Raw genomic sequence first — 18,668 nt, 5'->3', positions numbered from 1 at the left:
TGTTCAGATGTGGTGAGGCCAACAGACAGTTTGTTAGTCACAGTTCCCAGAGGAGCGGGTACTCAACACCAGGCAAGGCCACACGGGGAAGCACCAGTGGGATCAGAAGACAGAGGGAGCTGGGAAACTGTGGGCAAGAGCCTTTACTGTGGTTTCCATGGGAAAGAATGGGTGGGGCAGAGTAAGTGGGTTTACAATTGGCTAGTTGGAATAACTTCATGACTCTGGGGCATAGGGGTGGTGCCTAGTTGTCTGATACCTGACTCTGGAGTGATTAGGGCAGGGGGATGTTGGCCTGGGGTGTGAGAGCCTGACAGAGGAGATTGGGGGTGGCAGCAGGGAGTGGGTTCTGGATTGGTTAGTTGGCATATGCAAGGTGCCCTCAAAAGCAAGTTGTTTGGTACTGTCTAGGCATTAGCTAGCCCTAGATGGGGCAGTTCCCCTAGGGTTGGTATGGCCCAGAAGTCAAAATATCAGAATAAAAGGACATAATTAACACACCCTGGGATGATGGCTTCATTGTGTTATCAAGAAACCAGCTTTCTTTTATAAGCCCCAAGTTTCCCTCTTGGTCCCAAAAGGCTGCTAGAGTTCCAGCCGTCACATCACATTCGTATTTCAGACGTCAGAAATCATGTCTACCATGTTATTAAGAAGCTTTTCTGAAAGTTCCTTCTATCAACTTTCTCTTATATCTTAATGAATAGAACTTGGTCACATGGCCACACCTAATTGCTAGGGAAGCTGGGAGATAGAGTGCTTTAGCCAGGTACATTGCCAAACTGAATAAATTCAGGTGTATAGGTTACAAAGAAGGAGGCAAAGAATAGATATGGGGTAGGCCAACTGCAGTCTCTGAAGTTACTTACTGTTTATGGGATGTGACTGGTTTTCTGTTAATGGTAGTGATAGAAAGTATCTTTGATAAATACATTGCTATAAAGAAAAAAAGGGAGTCCGTGTAATAGGGAAATGTGTTCAGTGAATAACAATGCGGATGGCCAGGACAGAATTGTGAAGGTGGCATCTTACCCTTTAGGAACCCACGAGCACATACTTCAGCCTTTTTACTTTTTAACCAACTCTTTGCCTCTTTCGCCAAGAACAGAGCTAATGGGAACACAATTTTAACTTTGGTTTGGCCCTTGTTCCCAGGTCACAGTGACTCATGAGAAGTGAAATTGTTTGAATTCAGGTTTTATCTTCTGCTTTTCTTCCTAGCGTTGAGCAACTTGTGGGACCGCCCTGTGCACATGGGGCTGTGTAAGCCAAAAGAACAGCCCTCGTGTCTGAGGGGCTCGTCTTAGTACAGTCCCTCCCAGACACCATGGCTGGGTGACCACTCAAAGCGGGTGCCTTTGCCCAGAAATCTGAGGATGCCAGAAAACACTTAGAAAAAGCAGAACACCCTGCCATCTTGTCAAACACTGCATTCCTCCTACACAGTCTGCTCACTTGGGCTCAAGGTGAATTTGTAAGACAGAATGTACAGATAGTGGAGGGAATGTTACCGCCTTAGGGGCTAGGATATACGAACCAGAAGACACACGGGGTTAAAAATCCATCTTACGATGGGGCATCTGGGAGGCTCAGTCGGTTGAGCGTCAGACTCGACTTTGGCTCAGGTTGTGATCCCAGGATTGTGGGATCAAGTGGGACCCTGGCCTTCAGGACTAACAGCCTCAGGTGCTCAGAGCAGAGCCATCCAGCTGTGGATTCTGGCCCTGCCGTCGGCCCGCTGTGCCTCAGTTTCCACCTTAGTAAAACAGACATGAGTAGTGCTGCTTCTGTGAGAATTAATCCGGTTAGTGTATGTAAAGCGTGTGCGGCACCAAATGGACTTGGAGTGTTTTTGAGTCTTCCGATAGCCCTCAGCAAGAGGCTTAAGATTTCTCATCCTACAGTCAAGGAAACTGGAACAGAAGTGAAGTATTTCTTCCAATCTTGGGACATATTGGTATGGAGCTTTTTATATATTTGTTTCTTCCTTATTTTGCCTTTTATGGCTGTGAGGGGGCCAGCAGGGCTGACTCCCTAAACGGGAGAGACTTTCTCGTTTCATCTCGGCCTCTCCTCCTTGCAAGGGGACCAGAGGAGCTTTGCCATGACCTTGGTGGGAAGGTGGGTGCCGAGCCTGGTGGGTCCCAGGCATCGGGGGTCAGCGGTGGGCGCCTCTCGTGGGCTGGGGACTGAATTCACGGAAGGAAGCCACCAGCAGGAGGACAAGCTCAGAGAAGCAGGGTGAGACCAGGCCTTGGGGAGGTGGGAGAGTGTGGCCTCCTCTCCAGGGCACAAAAGTCCACCCACAAGTGCTGAGCCAGCCACCCACCAGAAGTGATCAAAACACTCCCACATGGCCTGTGGGAGGCAGGGCCTACACAAACAAGGAAAACAGCTAAGCAGCTCAGGGGCCTGATACCGGCCAGCTCAGGCTGGTCCAGGCTGCTTCACATGGTCGGACAGAGGCAGGGGTGGAAGTGGGGAGCCATCGCTAAGCAAAGGGTGTTGAGGCCCTGCTGGGAGTCATGCCCACATGCCGGGCACGTCCCCCTCGACCAGGTGCTTTGCTACCTTGTAGCATGTGGCCTTGGTTAAGTCACCAGGTGGCTTCTGATCCTCATGTTATTTGCAGAAGGAACTGTGCTCCCCACAGATTATATGCTGCCCTTATTACTGTCACATTTGCAGTGAGGAAAGTGAAGGTCAGAGGGCATTTGTACACCACTCCCCAAGGGCAGAGTCAAAACCCAGGCATGTCTGAGGCCGTAGACATGCCAAGCTCAGCAGCTGAACTGTGTTCTGTTCTCGGCAAATTCAGGGGCACCGGTGGGCTGTGACCGTCGGAGCAGAGCTGTGCCCACTTGGACCATTCTGTGTGGGGGTAGATGGCCTCCTGCCTAATGCCTGAGAACATCCCTGGGTTCTCAGGACCGCCAGAAAAAGGATATACTACCTTCCACATTGCCAGCTATGGGTGTGGAAGGGAGTTTGGGTCCAACACCTGCAGTCCTCACTGTTCCAGAACGCTCGCCCATCCAGGCAGCGGGAGAGGCTGTGGGGCCGGCTCCGGACGGCACGGGGCGAGGATTCTCTGTACCTCTCCGCTGTTTTGTCACTTCTCGTCGTCTTCTCTTTGGGTTTCTTTTGTACTAACTTCCATGCATATTGTGTCTCCCAGTTTTGCAGGGATTCCTTTTATAGCCTTCCCATAAGAATCTGGTGTTTATTTTATAGTGTAACAGTAGAACTCTTTTTTTTTTTTCTTTTTAGTGCAAGACTGTTGAAGGAGAAAAAAAATTAAGGGCACAAGAACAAGTAAACGGAGGGCAGTTTTTATCCCCTGTAGAATATAGCAATTTCAGTGCACATGCTTTTTGGAGTAAAGCAGGAAAGATAACACTATTTGACGAGTCCCATGCTAAGTACATTTGAGGCTACGGAAAAAGGAAAAGGAAGGAGCCCAGGAGAGCAGGAAGGTGACAGAAACCAGAAAACATGGACAAGGGGAGCTTGGCTGGTTTTGCGGGAAGGGTGGTTCATTGGTCTGTGGATTTTGGCAAGTCTCCTTCTGCCTCTGTCTCTCCTTTAAAATGCTCACTTGGGGCGCCTGAGTGGCTCAGTCGATTAAGTGTCCGACTTCGGCTCAGGTTATGATCTCACAGTTTGTGAATTCGAGCCCCACGTCAGGCTTTGTGCTGACAGCTCAGAGACTGGAGCCTGCTTTGGCTTCTGTGTCTCCTTCTGTCTGCTTTCCGCTGCTTGCCCTCTCTCTCTCCCATTGTCTCAAAAACAAACATCAAAAAAGAAAATTAAAAAAAAAATGCTCACTTAGCCAATGACACCACGTTTCTGTTTCTATCCTAGAGGGACCTATCAGGTGCACAGAGAGAGGCAAACCTTGTTCTGTGAACAGTCCGGAACAATCCACATGCCCACCAGCAGAGGAATAGTTAGATAGACTATTCGTACGATAGGGCACATTCGTACGTTGCTGGTTAAAAATAAAGAGAGAGATCTGTAATTTTGGCTGTGGAAGGGTTTCCATGATACATTGTTAAGGGCAAAAACAGACAACGGTTTATGGAAAGAAAAAGAGGGTCATACCACATAATTACATGGAGATACAGACATAAGAATGTGAGTATGTAGAAACATAGCAAAGTGATCGGGGTAGCAAATCTGAGATTGCACTCATGTATTTTGTAATTTCGAATAAATAACAATTTTAAAATCAATAGATGCAGTGCCTGCTACCAAGTTATTATCTGTGGCTCTTCCTCTGCTGCAGTGCCTGACCTCTGAAGGGCGCTGCTGTGGACTGGGAGACCCAGGCGTCTGGCACAGGAGAACAGTTCTCCCAGCTGGAACCTCACAGTCTAAAACAAAATTCTCCGAGGAGCAGTTTAAATTGAGCCAAGGTTATCCTGCCCAGGGACATTTGTGACATTAGTAATCAGTTAGCTATTGCTGTGTAACAAACCACCCCACAGCTGAGTGGCTTAAGACAACAGCCATTTGTCTAGCTCATGGTCCCGAGAGTCAGTGTGTTAGGCCAGGCTCAGCCACAGGTCATCGGCAAGACACCTCTGGTCTGGGGGTCATCGGCTGCTGGCTGGGGTGGCAGAGGCCATGGAGGTGACTGGGCTGGTCTCCGTCAGCTGGTAGGTGAGCAGGCTTTCCAGAAGCTGCAAAACCTTTGGAGCCTAGGCTCAGACCTGGCCATACATCACCTTCGCTGCATTGCATTGATCAAAGCAAGTGCTGAGCCCAGGTCTGGGACCTTCAGGGACCCCTGGGAAAGGGAGGAGGGGTTGCAGCCACGTTGGCAGTGAACGTACCATGTGACCAAGATAAGCTTCCAGGTGTGTTTCCGAGAAGGCAGAGATAGCAGAATAGAAGGGAAAGCATTTCCCAGACCTGTTTCTGGTAAGAGCCTTGCCAGAGTGTGTCTCGCTAGAGGCTGAGGGATTGTCTTGATGGCTCTGATCCAAGCCAGCAGAAGCATCAGTGTGGTATTAAAGGACTCTTCATATTGATTGCCGCTGGTACCTCACCCTGCCCCCTCTCGTTAATTCTAACATCCTCCCCACCTGGCCAAGTCCCTGTGTGTTGGTTTAATGCATGGATGCCCTAACTCCAGTTAAAGTCATTTCTCAAGAGCAGATAGGATGGGGGGCTGATTGCAGGGCTGGGTGATTTCGTTTCCATGCTTTATGTGTCTGTGCACAGGTACAAGTGTGACTCAAAAAAAAAAAAAAAAATCAGCCTTTATTTTTTCCCCAGATGACAAAATGCTAGTTCATTGTACCAATTTTGGAAAATATTTAAAAAAGAAAAAAAATTAAAATGACCTTAATCAGACTACCTAGAAGCAACCAGTACCCCGTTTTATGGTATATCCTTTCAGCTATGTGTGCGTGTTTATGGGAGTGTGCGTGCACACACGCATGTGTATGTGTGTGTAAATGACTGAGGCCAGTGGTTTGGTCAACAGAACAAGCTGATGTCTCCTTGAGTCCCTGGGGTTCCTGCGTCCCCCCCTGCTGTTTGGGCCATTCTCTGTTTCCCTCACCGTGGGCCGTGGGTCTCACTCCCTTGGGTTTACACTTCCCTCTACTTTTTTGTATGTCACTTCTGACGTTGACAAAGGAGGGTGCGGCACATTGCAGCTTGGCGGGAGCAGATATGGAGACTGTCTCCTTGCCTGCATCAGTGAGGAGGCTCAGAGCCACCCCCTGGGCTGGGTGTACAATGGGGACTCTGAGTTCTGTCTCTACAGCAAACCCTGAAGGAGAAGGGCCCTGAATTTCACCAGGAAGCAAACTAGACACAAGAGGAGGCTCTTCAGCAGGGAGCCTCTGCCCCCACCCCACCCTTGCCCCTTGGAAATCTCTTCCAGGGACTCTCCCCTCCCTATCCCCAACCCCCCACCCCCGTCTCCAGATCACTGGCCTCCCTGTGCTCCCCGCCCACGCACCCCCCCTCCGCCATGGGAAATGGGAACATGCATCCCTAGCCGTCTGAGTGGCTTCCTCTGTCACCTCCTTCTCACCTTTACTGAAAGATTACCTTCTCGTGAGGCTCTGAAATTGTCACCCCCACATCCACACACGCACCTGTGCACTGCTCGCCTGCCCCTTGCTCTGCTGTGTCCCACCAGCAGACCTGCTCTGCATTTTCTGTGTTTCTTGTATGATTCCAGCAGAATGACAACAGGCCTGTCTGGGGTGGGGAGGGGGCTCTTGGCTCATCGCATCCCCTGCCCACCCCCACATAACAAGTGCTCAGGAAATGTCTAGTTGATTAAAAGATGAATGGAATTTGTCATGCTGGTGGGTTGGGAAGTAGGAAATAGAGCAGGCCATCATGCCATCTTCCTTTTAAAATGGGCATTACCTGAATGCATGCATCCTGAAGGGATTATAGCAGGAAAGCTCTCTGAAACTTTTACTCTGGTCCTGTTCAGTGTGAGAACGGTCAGAACCCCAGTGTCGGGAGCTCAGACTTTGCACCAGATTACAGGCCTCTCGACAAAGGGCCATTCGTGGGCTGCACGCATGATCGTGGCCTCTGACACACAGAGGAGGGAGCAGCCCCCTGCGGCAGGGGGGTCATGTCTGCAGGGGGTGTGGATGGTTGAGGATGAGCTTGTGAGGTGGGCAGGCGAAGGTGGCATTCTGAGCAAAGAGAGTTCTGTTTGCACGAGGATAGAGCCCGTGATGGAGCCGTGTGGAGGGAAGGCAGACCATTTGTGGTTGTCGCAGCCCGATGGAGAGGATGCCATGCACGTGAGCTGGCTCTGGCCGGGCTCCCGGAACAAGTTCCCCGGGCCGGGGGCTTAAACAGCACACGTTTACTTCTGTGTAGTTCTGGGGGCTGATGTCCAAGGCCGGCAGGATTGGTTTCCCCTGAGGCCTCGCTCCTTGGCGTGCAGATAGCTGTCTTCTCCCTGCGTCCTCACGTGGTGGTCCCTCGTGCGTCTCTGTGTCCCCGTCTGCTCTTGTAAGGACACTGGTCAGGTTGGAGAGGGCGTGCCCCCCGTGACCTCATTTTAGCTTGATCACCTCTTAAAAGGCCCTGTCTCCAAACACAGTCACATTCTGAGGTGCTGGGGTTTGGGACCTCAGCATATGAACTTGTGGGGGCCACAGCTGAGCCTCCAGCGCCATGATGGCAGTGAGCCAGGTGAGTTGTGGGCAGGTCTCGGGGCCGTGGCCAGAACTTCGGGCTTTCTCCCAGCAGTTATACAAGAAGGAGCAGTGTCAACAGATTGTGTACAACCCTGAACTCAGAAGAACTGAGATTGAACTCGGATGTTCCTTTGGAGGCCAGATGCCTCTTCATGGTGAAGAGGGGGAAGAAATCCAAGGCCACAGAGGGCAGGCATGCTTTTATGGAAGAAACTGAAATTTCCCTCCATGCACCATACCAGTGAGATCCACAGTGCGGTCACAAGTTATTTGATCTTTGCTTATAATAACTTTTAACACTTGGCGTTTTGGAGAATACTTCTGAATCTTCTTGCTAATTACGCTTTACTCTGTGTGATATCTTTGGGGCCCCTTCCCTCATGAAGTCCTGCTCCTGTGGGGCAGCCCCCCCCCCTTTCTGTGATGTGTGTGAGTCACTTGTGCAGGCTCAGGAGTCTGTGAGCCAGTGCCAGGGACCTTGGGTGTGGACTCATCACAGAGTCAGACCCATCACGGGGTCTGAGTGTTTCCTTTGAGACCATCGTTGAGAAACTGGATAGGTATCTTGGTGGAAGCCGAGGTCCCCAGGGAGCCTGGAAGTATGTTTCATAAGTCTTTGGACAGCCACCTGATGGAAGACACTGTGACTGTTCCCATTTGGGGCTGGGCTGGACATGAGACCCTGCAGTCAGTTCCCTGCAGTGAACCTCTCATTTGTGACCCCGTAAACCACAACCTTGGGTTCTCACTAGCTCCCTTATTCCTGAGCATTCTCTGTGGGCCTGGCACTTTCTGGATGCTGGAGACACAAAGATAAGGCATCCTGCCCCCAAGGAGCACACCGTCTTTGGGGGGTGTGATTCTATGGTGTGGAGCACGTTACACTACAGAGCAGGGACATTGGGCCTGGGGAGGCCAGGCACACAGGGAGAAGTTGGGGGCCTTCCAGGGGAGAGACAAGATGAGCGGAGCCCCACACGCAGTGAGGGGGTGGGGAGCGGTGACGAGAGACCCTCTGGGCCAGCGAGGCGGGGGACACAGGACCTGCGAGCCACGACAGGGAGAGTTTCGCTCTCAGAAGAAGGGTGACTGCCATCTGCTCAGGGATGGTGAGCAGCTTGGACGGACTTGGACAAACGCAGCAACAGTGATGTGTGGGGCCCCCATATGAGAAAACTCGGTGGCAGTGGCTGCATGTATTTTGTTTCGCTTTTTTTTCCCCTGAAGCAGAGCCTGGAAGACTTTCCCACTTTAGCCGGACGCTGGGTCATCTGAGCAACCCCAGGAGCTGGGTCTCTCCTGCTCCCCTCAGCCCTGCTGGCATGCTGCCATTTCCACCTGTTCCCATGTGGGCCACGTCTCTCGCAAGCTCCTGGCCCCCGCCAGGTGTCCCATTCTATTTGAACCCTGTTCTTCGCGTTGGCCTCAAGCCGATGCACTTTTGTTAGCAAGGTGGGCAAGAACAGGCAGATTCACAGCGGGTCCCGGAAGACATTAGTGCCCCAGTTGGCCTTCTCCATTCATCTGCCGTGGCTCGTCTGCCCCCGCTCACAGGGAGGGCTTGTGACAACTGTCTCTGAGGGGAGCTTGCTCTGGGCACAGCGCCCCCCCCCCCACCCCGGGCCACCCACAGCCCCGTTCAGGCGAGGGAGGAAGGCCGTGCTGGGGAGGCTGGACAGACACTGCTGCCGACAGCCGCCTTCACCTGCTCTCTTGTGTAACCTTCAGCCACCTGCCAGCCACCATCCCTGGGGGCAGTCGTAAGGGACGGGAAACCAGGATCACAGCAGCCAGGTGGTTGGCCCAAGCTCGCACAGCTACAAAGCAGCGGTCAGGACGTGAACCCAGATCCTTCCTATTGTCTTCCAGACTGACTGTCAGTCAGTGGGTTTACTGTGTGCGGTCAAATACCTAAGTCGAAACAGAGTCTCTTTAATCTATTTCCCAACAAAAATGAGGACAATCTGAAGGACTTGGGGAAAATAGTTTTAAAACAATGTGTTCTGTGAAAGCCGGGTCAGGTCAGGGATTTGCCTGATTTGGCACATTGTTTGTTGCCTGTCCCTGTGACATTTTTCCTTTGCTTCTAAATGTACGAAGGCTTTTAAAAATATACTTAACGTTTTCTGAAGCTTCAAACCCTTGGGATTGCTGCTTTCATGGAGTAATCTCATGGTGTGCTGTAATTTGCCTCAAGCGTTATTTGGAATTTCCAGAGCGTCCTGTTATTTTTTTTTTTCACGGGCTTTTTAGTCCTTGATCTCATCACATCCTGGAAGTTTCTGGGAGTGAGCGCCTTGCCCCACCCCACAGCTGTTGCCTGTTTATAAACTTTCTGTATATTCAACTTTGGTCAGAACTATGTGGGTGAAAGGTCTGGTATTTCTGGATGATTCTGGCTAACCCAGAATCTGTTGGTGAGACGGAAAATGAACAGGAGAATGGTCCCCACAGGCATGACACGTGGGAGGTGATTGCTAGTCCCATGGTGGGAGCCAGCCTCCCTCAGTTCTCTGAAACTGAGTCCTCATCCTCCAGCCTGATGCAGAAGATCCTCTTGTTAGACGCCAAGAACCTTAGTTATGACACTTTTTGTCATGCTGTTTTCTCTTATTTATACAGTAGAGAGTAGGATGTTTTCAAATAAACCCTCTAAACACGAAATCCCGAAAATGCATTATTTCTAAAATGCCGCACCATTAACAGCCTCCTAGCTGGTTACATTATAAAGCATGTTGCAACAGCTAAAAAAAAAAAAAAAAAAAAAACTGAGCCAAAATGTGTTTCCATAGCCCATATGCTGAATTCTGGCGTCTTTATACCTTTTTCAAGCTGTCGTCAATTAGTAAAGAAATTAATGTCTGTCTTTATGTCCTTCATAAAGTTGAGCTTGTACGTGGATGCTGCAGAGAGCTACAGCGGAGGGCGGTTTCCTTTAGTGGAAGGTAACTCCGTGTGGTTGTAGCTGGGGAGACAAAAACATGCTGTTCCAAGGGTCCGTGGAAGGAAGCCTGGACCATCAGCAAACACAAGAGGAGGAAATGGCTTTTTGTTGAGGGAAACAAACTGTTTTTCAGGCCAACAAGCTGTGATCTCGGACTTTTTGCCATATGCACGGTTCGTAAAAAGAGAGCAGAAGACAGAGGCGGAATGCCCCTGGTCACACGCTGTCCTTGCCCTGGTGGCACACAGCCCTGTCTCGCCTGGATCATATCGCCTCTGTAGCCCCTTGGCCCCGTGACTCTGAGTCCCCCTTCGTCCCTACTCCCTGCTCTCGGAACCTGACGAGGACGTTTTTAGCACAAGTGGGGTTGTGTAGGCTGATGACCGAACTCGTTTTCTTGATGGCAGCAAATGGCCATTCGGCTGCTAGCTTAAGGATGCAAGTTTGCTTTTAACTTGTCGTTGGTCTGAAGCTCTTACACTCATGCAATATGCCGCTGCTAATGGGGTTTCTGCTTATTGGATGTCACAGGAGCACGGAAAGCAAACGAGACCTTCCTTGGAAAACAGGCCTTGAAACCGTGATCTCTAGAGCCGGAAGGCAATTTGGGGACGTGGGCATTCTCATCCCAGTAAAGCACTGAGGTTAAACACTGGAATCAGACGGTGCAGCACCATCTTGAGAAAGTTGCTGGAACAGGAAGACTATGGCTTGATGACATAGGCAGCCTCTGAGCTGGTTCTCAGTCACCTCACTTTTGGGTGCATTGGGTATGGCCCATGCGGTCACACAGATGCCACCTGCACCGGAGTCCACGTGAGTTAACCCAGTGCCTGGGTTATTTTATGAACCCTTGTTTGCGTCACATGTAGGTTCTGTGCTCCCTACCAAAGGTGGAGGAGAAAAAAATATATATGTGACTTGAGCTATGTGTTCTTCGGACCAAAAGGATATTTCCATAGGGTTCTTGCCTGGAAACCAAGTGGGTTTTCCACCTCCCCCATAACAAACAAAGGCCCGGCTCCCTGTGCACACAAGCATGTGAGAAAGCTCAGATTTCCACACTTTGCTGGCAACAAAATTGTCCATTTGGAAAGCATTTTTGGTTCTATGGATGGAGACTCCCCAAAATAGTCCTATCTTTTGATCTAGAACTCCCATTTTGCCAAGTCAGTCCTAACAATTCTATAAATGTCTGTAAAAAGATGTTCATCTCATTGTTATTTATAACAGCAAGGATTGAGGGCAATCTCAGTGCCTCACCCTTGAGAATAGTTAAGTGAGTCTTGATTTTATCCCCCTGATGGGATATCATGCAGTCAGTAGACATCACAAGTACAAATTGTGTAACAAGGGCACCTGGGTGGGTCAGCCAGTTGAGTGTCCAGCTCTCGATTTCAGCACGGGTCATGATCCCAGGGTCTTGGAATGGTGCCCCACATCGGGCTCCACACTGAATGTGGAGCCTGCTTAAGATTCATTCTCTCTCTCTTCTCTCTCTCTATCTCTCCCTAAAATAAAACAAACAACAGCAACAACAACAAACCCCAAATTATGTAACAGTGGGTAGGGGGCTATTGATATAGTATGTATCAAATTACAAATCAACTCTAGGCTCCCAGTGCCTCGCCAAGACCAGGCATACAGCAGGCATTTAGGCAACATTTATTTGGTTGCTTTTCTGTCTTCCTGCAGCAGCCCTGTTAGAGAAGGCCTGCCCATTAGCAGGAGTGACCTCCTCCCCACCCCACGCCCCAGCACATGCCCTTTGGGACCGGATGTGGGAACAGTGGGTGTTGACCGAACAAGGAGTCACATTACGCTCCGCTGTTCTTGCCAAAAGGTACAGCCGTGGCCACCTCCACCTAAACCTTCTGCCCTTCGTAAGGCACGCATCGTGGGTGTCCCAGCAGGAGGCTCAGACCTGACCAAGGGCACTCGAGGGGCGGCTGGCCATAGGGAAGAGCATGAGTCTGTGGGTTGTTAAAAAGAGCCATTTAGGTATCATTCCACAGTTTGACGTTTTTCTTCCAATGACGTGTCTTAGAGGTCTTCCCAGGTCAGTTCACACAGTTCATGCTGGCAAGCCATTGAATTGAGAACAAACTTTTTTTTTTAACGTTTATTTATTATTGAGAGAGAGGGAGAGACAGAGGATGAGCATGGGAGGGGCAGAGAGAGAGGGAGACACAGAATCCGAAGCAGACTCCAGGCTCCGAGCTGTCAGCACAGAGCCCGACGCGGGGCTCGAACTCACAGACCGCGAGATCATGACCTGAGCTGAAGTCGGACGCTTAACCGACTGAGCCACCCAGGCGCCCCAAGACCAAACTTTACTGATAGTAATTTCTGGTCGGCGAGGGCAGGAGTGGGTGTTGTTTTTTGTTTGTTTGTTTGTTTTGTTTCTTATTTCTGCAGCTAATACTTAGTGATCACTTCCTCTATGCCCAGCACTGACCTGAGGACTCTGTGCAGATTATCTCAGTCAATCTTACCAACAGTCCAAGTCAGGTAGGGTAATTATTGCCCCCTGCCTTGTAGCTGAAGGAAGTTGAACACACTGCATGACGCCTTACTATAACGAAGCCAGATTTGACCTGAGGAAGTCTAACCCCAGAGTCATCCTACCTAACCCCATACTCCACGGCTACCTCAGTGCTTGTTGGGTTCTCCCCAGACATGGGGCTGGTGGCTACCATACGGGACAGTGCAGCCAGGTCTAGCACCATCCTGCAGTCACACTGCCCGGTGGCACAAAGACCTTGGTGCCCTGCAGCCGGGATGGCTGGGGAACACTCACTCCACAGGGCACTGGGCTGGCAGCGGCAGGACCACGGCCCATCCCTCCATGCTGGGAGATGAGCAGCGTACCCAGGTGGTAAGGGTGGGCAGAGAGGGCCAGAGGGCCGGTCTCTAACCTCTTCACAGGCAGGGCCAGCAGGGATCAGGGGCTCCAGCTAGCAGGACCCCTAGGATCCTGGCAGATGGCTTCTGCCAAAGGCCTCCCTCTGCCTGTCCATTACCCTGACAAGACTGAGTGGGTGGGAAAAGCCTGCAGCCGGATTCCAGGCCCCCAGCCTCCACCTCTTCACCGTTATCACGCGGGACTCCCACCCCTCATTAGGAGGTAGGGATTTGATTCAGGAAACAAGGCTTCCTAGGGTATGGCTTGCCCCTGCATCTGCTTGAGGAATCAACAGGAAAGATCTAAATCATCATTTCCAAACTTCTAGGAACCAAGGGCACTTCTGACGTTGGTCTCCCTTGCTGACATGTTAGTGCATAATTAATGCTAGTTTAGAGGAGTGGCTGATTTCACTGTATCCTGTGCTGGAATGGACAACACCACACATGTTTCAGTGCAAAGAATGCAGAGGTGCCTAATAATGACAGTAAGCATTTATTGAGCACTTCCTGTGTGCCACATACCTTACACTCATGCCCTCCCTTAGCCCTCATGGCGCCCCATGGAGTGGGCTTTGTGAGTGCCCCTCCCTGGAGGTGAGGAAGCCGAGCCTTTGGAGGCAAGGTCACCTGCCCCAGGTCACAGGGAGGCAGAGCTGACTCCAGCCATCCGCCTTAACCCCAGTCTTCTACTGCCTGGCAGCCTCTGGCTTTTGCCTGTTTGTCTTTACGTCAGACGGTGATCCTGCAGGTTAGAGTTGTTATCATGGGGCTCCTGGGGGGCTTAGTCAGTCGAGCATCCGACTCTTGATTTCAGCTCAGGTCCTGATCCCACGGTCATGAGCTCAAGCCCCGTGTTGGGCTCTGCGGTGACAGCACGGGGCTTGCTTGAGATCGTCTCTCTCTCCTTCTCCCTCTGCCCATCCCCTGCTTGCATGAGCACGCTCTCTCTCTTAAAAAATGTGTGTGTGTGTGTGTGTGTGTGTATGTGTGTGTGTTTGCGTGTATACATATATGATCTCACGTCCTGGAGAAATGAAGCTGTGCTTCTTTTAAGGCAATCTACTTCACTGTGCGCATTGCCCTTTGTTTTTTCAAAGTAGACTTTGGCCGAGTTTCAATAGAAGCTGAACTTGGGTTGCAGCATCGCTTTGTTTTTATCAAGCAACTGAAGAGCCCCACATGGGAATTTCTGGAATCGGGTGGAGGACATGGCAGATTGAACTTCATGTTTTGGAAGAGGGGGAGAAAGGGTCTGTTATATGTTAAACCTGGGAATTTTTAGTTTGCAGGAAGTCGAGCTGAAAGGTAGTTTGATGCTTCGTCTCTAAGAAATCCACGGACCAGCTGTCCTTCATCTCTTTGGAAAGCTGGTTTGTGAATTTTCTTCTCTGAAACCGTATGTGGGGACAGGGGAATGTGCTGGCCTGTGCTGAAGACCTGTTACATGCCGGGCATGCTGTGCGATTTCACTGATTCCCCCAACAACTTTATGAGATGGGTACGTGTCTTCCAGTTTTACACTCAGGCAAGAAACCGGACATAACCATCCTCTTCCAATGTGTGTCTCATTCCCTTGCTTTGTTATTTTACCCTTTTATCACCTAGGTATAAGACTCTAAAAAGATACATTGTTGGCTTTTCCTTGGTTGGTTTTTTTTTTTATGTTTTTAGCTTTTATGTAAAATAGCTGAACTGCACACTTCCCCAGTCTTTCATGACTTGCTTTTTTCATTTTATATTTTGTTGCTAAGTTTTGACCATGGGGCTGCGTGTAAGCTTTAACTTACTGCTTTGACTGTAGAGTAGTCCCCTTTGCTACAAGATGTCCATCCTCTGGCTACAACCACAGGCTGCTGCACAGTCGTATTCCTGTCTCCTGGGGCACGCACGTAGATTTCTCTTGGGTGTATTTATGCCTAGGGTAGAATTGTCTGGTTGTTAAGCATGAAATTTCCACCCTACAAGATGCCCAAATGTTTTCCAAAGTGATTGGACCGGTTTCTCCCTTTCCTGTAGCGTATATGAGCTGGTGCTTACATTAGACTCAGAAGTAGGGGTTTCAGGAGGGCCCTCTCCTTGCCCCTAACTGTGCCTGCTCCTCTCTGGTAGCTCATCCACAGCTCACACACCCTCTGGGTTTTAGTAGCCATGACTCCCACATCTGGCTCCTGCTGGTCCAGCCACAAGGTTCTCAAAGCCAGAGGCTCCACAGTGACCATCTGTCTTGTTGGTCTGAACCACACATCCTGCAAGGGCCCCGCCCACCTGGTGATGGCTGACCTCTTGTGGGGTGGCCAGGAATGCAGGGCCGATACCCTAATTGCAGTGGGAGCAAGGGTCCATCCTCCTATCAGCCTGATGTCCCCAGGAACACCAAAGCCAGCTCTCTGGAGCCTAGGCTCTGAGTCAGCCCCACACCCCTCCCGTGGCTGCCTTGCCCATGGGAGGTAAACTCCCCAGGAACGTCAGGAATGGTTGAAATCACCGGGCTGATGTGAATAAATGCAACGGCCTGCTAGATAGCTAATTGCCTTGGATCTCTCTGGGTGATGGGGAATTAGGCCAAGGCCAAGACCAGAGCTCTTTTCTTGTTAGTTTGTCTTTCCAGAGCTGGTTTTTCTGGCAGGCTGAGCAAATCCTGCGGGGCCACCTGTGTGGCCTGTGGGAAGGCAGCCACCTTGGAGGGCGGGGGGCACCTCCAGAGTGGCAGAGTTGAGAAACACGGAGAGCTCTCTGCTTGTGCAGAAACCCTCACACGGGATGGGAGCTGGGGCAGTCGAAGCCGTGGGCTCTGCCATAGACCCCTCACCAGAGATGCCAGGGTACTGCGTTCACACAGAAGGTGGCAAAGTTGGGAGCTGGGGCCCGTGACATCTCGTGGAAACCGTGTTATCATTCTAGACTTGCCTCGGAGACATGCGCCTTTCGGAAGGCAGAGGGACTGATGCAGGAGAGCGTGGGTCTGATGCTGACACCTGTATCCACAGGCCCCCATTTTAAGTAACACCTGTATCTCTTCCCTTGATGGTAAAGGTACAGTGTGCCTTACCAGCTCTGCCACTCTGAGGCTTCACGAGGACTTCCCAGCTTCTGTGGGCCTCAGTCTCCCTGTCTGCAAGGAAAGCGGATGGTGCTGCCAGCCGGCCTCTGAGCCGAAGGCTGCCCTCCTCCATGTGAGTGGAGGTCAGGGCAACATATCTTTTATTGAGGAAAGTCTGTGGCTCACTGTGTCTTCAGTCCCCCTGACCCTGGGGGCGGCTCCACACCCCGACAACTCCCTCCCTCCACCCGGAGATGAATCTTTCCCTCCCAACTCCTGGCAGCCGGAGCCAAGGCGGCGTTGGGGTCCCTTATACCCAGGGGGACACAGATGTAGTCGGTGGACAAATCCTTGGACAGCATTTTTCATGATGGTCTTGTGGCAAAAGGGATCAAGTGAAGCCAATTTTTAAAGAAATGCACATGTCACTCTTCTTTGTGAAACTGTCCTCGGTGCCCCTCTCTGGGTAGATGCCGCACCTAGACTGTGGCCCCCGCCCCAAGGCAGCACACTTCCTTCCTCTCACCCAGGGTCCTTGTCCACTCTGTGCCCGGGGCGGGGGCGCACTCACCCTGCCCTTCCTGGACCCGGCTGTTCTTCCCAGCTCAGCTCAGACGGCATGTCCTCGAGGCAGCCCTGCACCAGGCAGGCTGCCGAACCTCCCAGAAACGTGCCTTCGTGTCTGTAAAGCTTGCAGGGGCACCTACAGAGTCTGCCCGTGGTAACACGTGTGAACACAGTTTGCTCATAGACACGAGGTGTTCGGCGAACGTCTGTTGCTGTTTTTCGTGGTTCAATTCAATTTAGATATCGGTCTCTGCCCAGCCTGATGTTCCCACCGTGCCCCGCTCTCAAATATTTGTGAAGGCTCTCAGAGGATGCCTCCCAGTGCCCCTGTGTTTGCACGTGTGCACGCGCTAAAGAGCTCAGCCGCTTGGGGAGTGTGAGCCACCCCGAGTGAGCCAATCAGCCACTCCCAGGACTGGCCTCAGGTGTGAGCAGCTCCGGGCACCAGCTCAGAGGGAAGGTGCCAGCTGTGTGTTTTCACAACGGGTCCTTTCTCCTATCAGGAAGGGCTTTTCTTTTCATGCCATCAGCTTCCGAACCTTCTGCTTCCTGCCCAGGTTTTGCATGGAGCCGTGACAGTCACAGCACTGGATTTGGAGACCGGACCCCACGCTGGAGTCCTTGGCGGCCTCTCATGTGCTGGCGGGCCAAGCATGAGGGTGCTAGAAAATGGGGAGATGGATCCCTCACTTGCAGAGTCGCAAGGATCAGATGGAATAAACTCTGGGGAAAGGGCTTTGTAAATTATGAACTGCCGTGCGAATGTCAGGTGCTGTTATTACCACTTTGTCAACACCTACACTCTCTTCCCTTCCTTAAGGCTGTGGGTTACCTTTTCTTCTATAACAAAATGACTACTGAGTAGAACTGGTCCCCTAAGAAAAGGGAAGTGGGGTGTTCATTTCTTTCTATTCTAACGTTAACAGGATGATCAGCTTTCTGGATCCTTCTCACGGATTTTTTTTTTTTTTTTTTTTTTTTTTTTTTTTTTTTTTTTTTTTTTTGCACGTGGTAGGTAATAGCATGGAAAATAGAAGTATTTTGTATGAGACAAAGAGAGACTGGGATTATTTAATCATTCAACAAAGAATGACTGTTTACTTTTCATCAAAAACAGGGCTAGAGTTTTAAGGGTAACTAAGATTGGTTTTAATCAGGTGTGGTAAGTCACACAGACACAAAGGTGACTGTCATGAAGTAACAATTTATTATATTCAAGGGCACCTGGGTGGCTCAGTTGGCTAAGTGTCCAACTTCGGCTCAGGTCATGATCTTGTGGTTTGCAAATGTGAGCCCTGCATCGGGCTCTCTGCTGTCAGCATGGAGCCTGCTTCAGATCCTCTGTCCCCCTCTCTCTCTGCCCATTTCCCACATATTCTCTCTCTCTCTTTCGAAAATAAACAAAAAAAGAATTTATTATATTCATAGATCCCTAGAAACAGGAAACATGGCACCAGGCAGAGTCACCCAAAGAGGCACCAGGGTCATCAGGAGGCAGAGAGAGTGAGGGGAAAGTGGGGGTGCGAAACTTGACTGTGGTTTCTGGGGGAACAGGTGAGGCGGGAGAAGAGGCATAGAATCGACTGATTTGAATAATTTCAGCATGCTCTGGGGCTCAGGGCTGTCCCTAGTTATCTGGTACCTAGCCCTGGGGTGATTAGGGCAGGGGGTTAGTACCCTGGAGTGTAGGAGCCAAAGAGGAGGGGTCCTGGGGTGAGTGGGCTCTGGAAGGCTAGCTCACAGACGAGTTCTTTCCCATCTCTAGAAATTGGCTAGCCCTAGGAGGGACAGTCCCTCTAGGGCCAGCAGTAACCAGAGGCTTAAGTGTCAAAATACAGAATAAAAAACATAGTACGTAGGGAAACCAGGCAAACAAGACAAAAATATGTTGGATGAAGGTCTGTGGTGCAGGGTTCTTTAAAAAGTGAGGGGCACCTGGGTGACTCAGTCGGTTAAGCGACTGGCTTTGGCTCAGGTCATGACCTCGCGGTTCGTGGGTTCAAGCCCCGTGTCGGGCTCT

This window comes from Panthera uncia, unplaced genomic scaffold (assembly GCF_023721935.1).
Source record: "Panthera uncia isolate 11264 unplaced genomic scaffold, Puncia_PCG_1.0 HiC_scaffold_642, whole genome shotgun sequence".
NCBI lineage: Eukaryota > Metazoa > Chordata > Mammalia > Carnivora > Felidae > Panthera > Panthera uncia.
The sequence above is the reverse complement of the archived record's forward strand: the minus strand, read 5'-3'. Positions refer to the sequence as shown.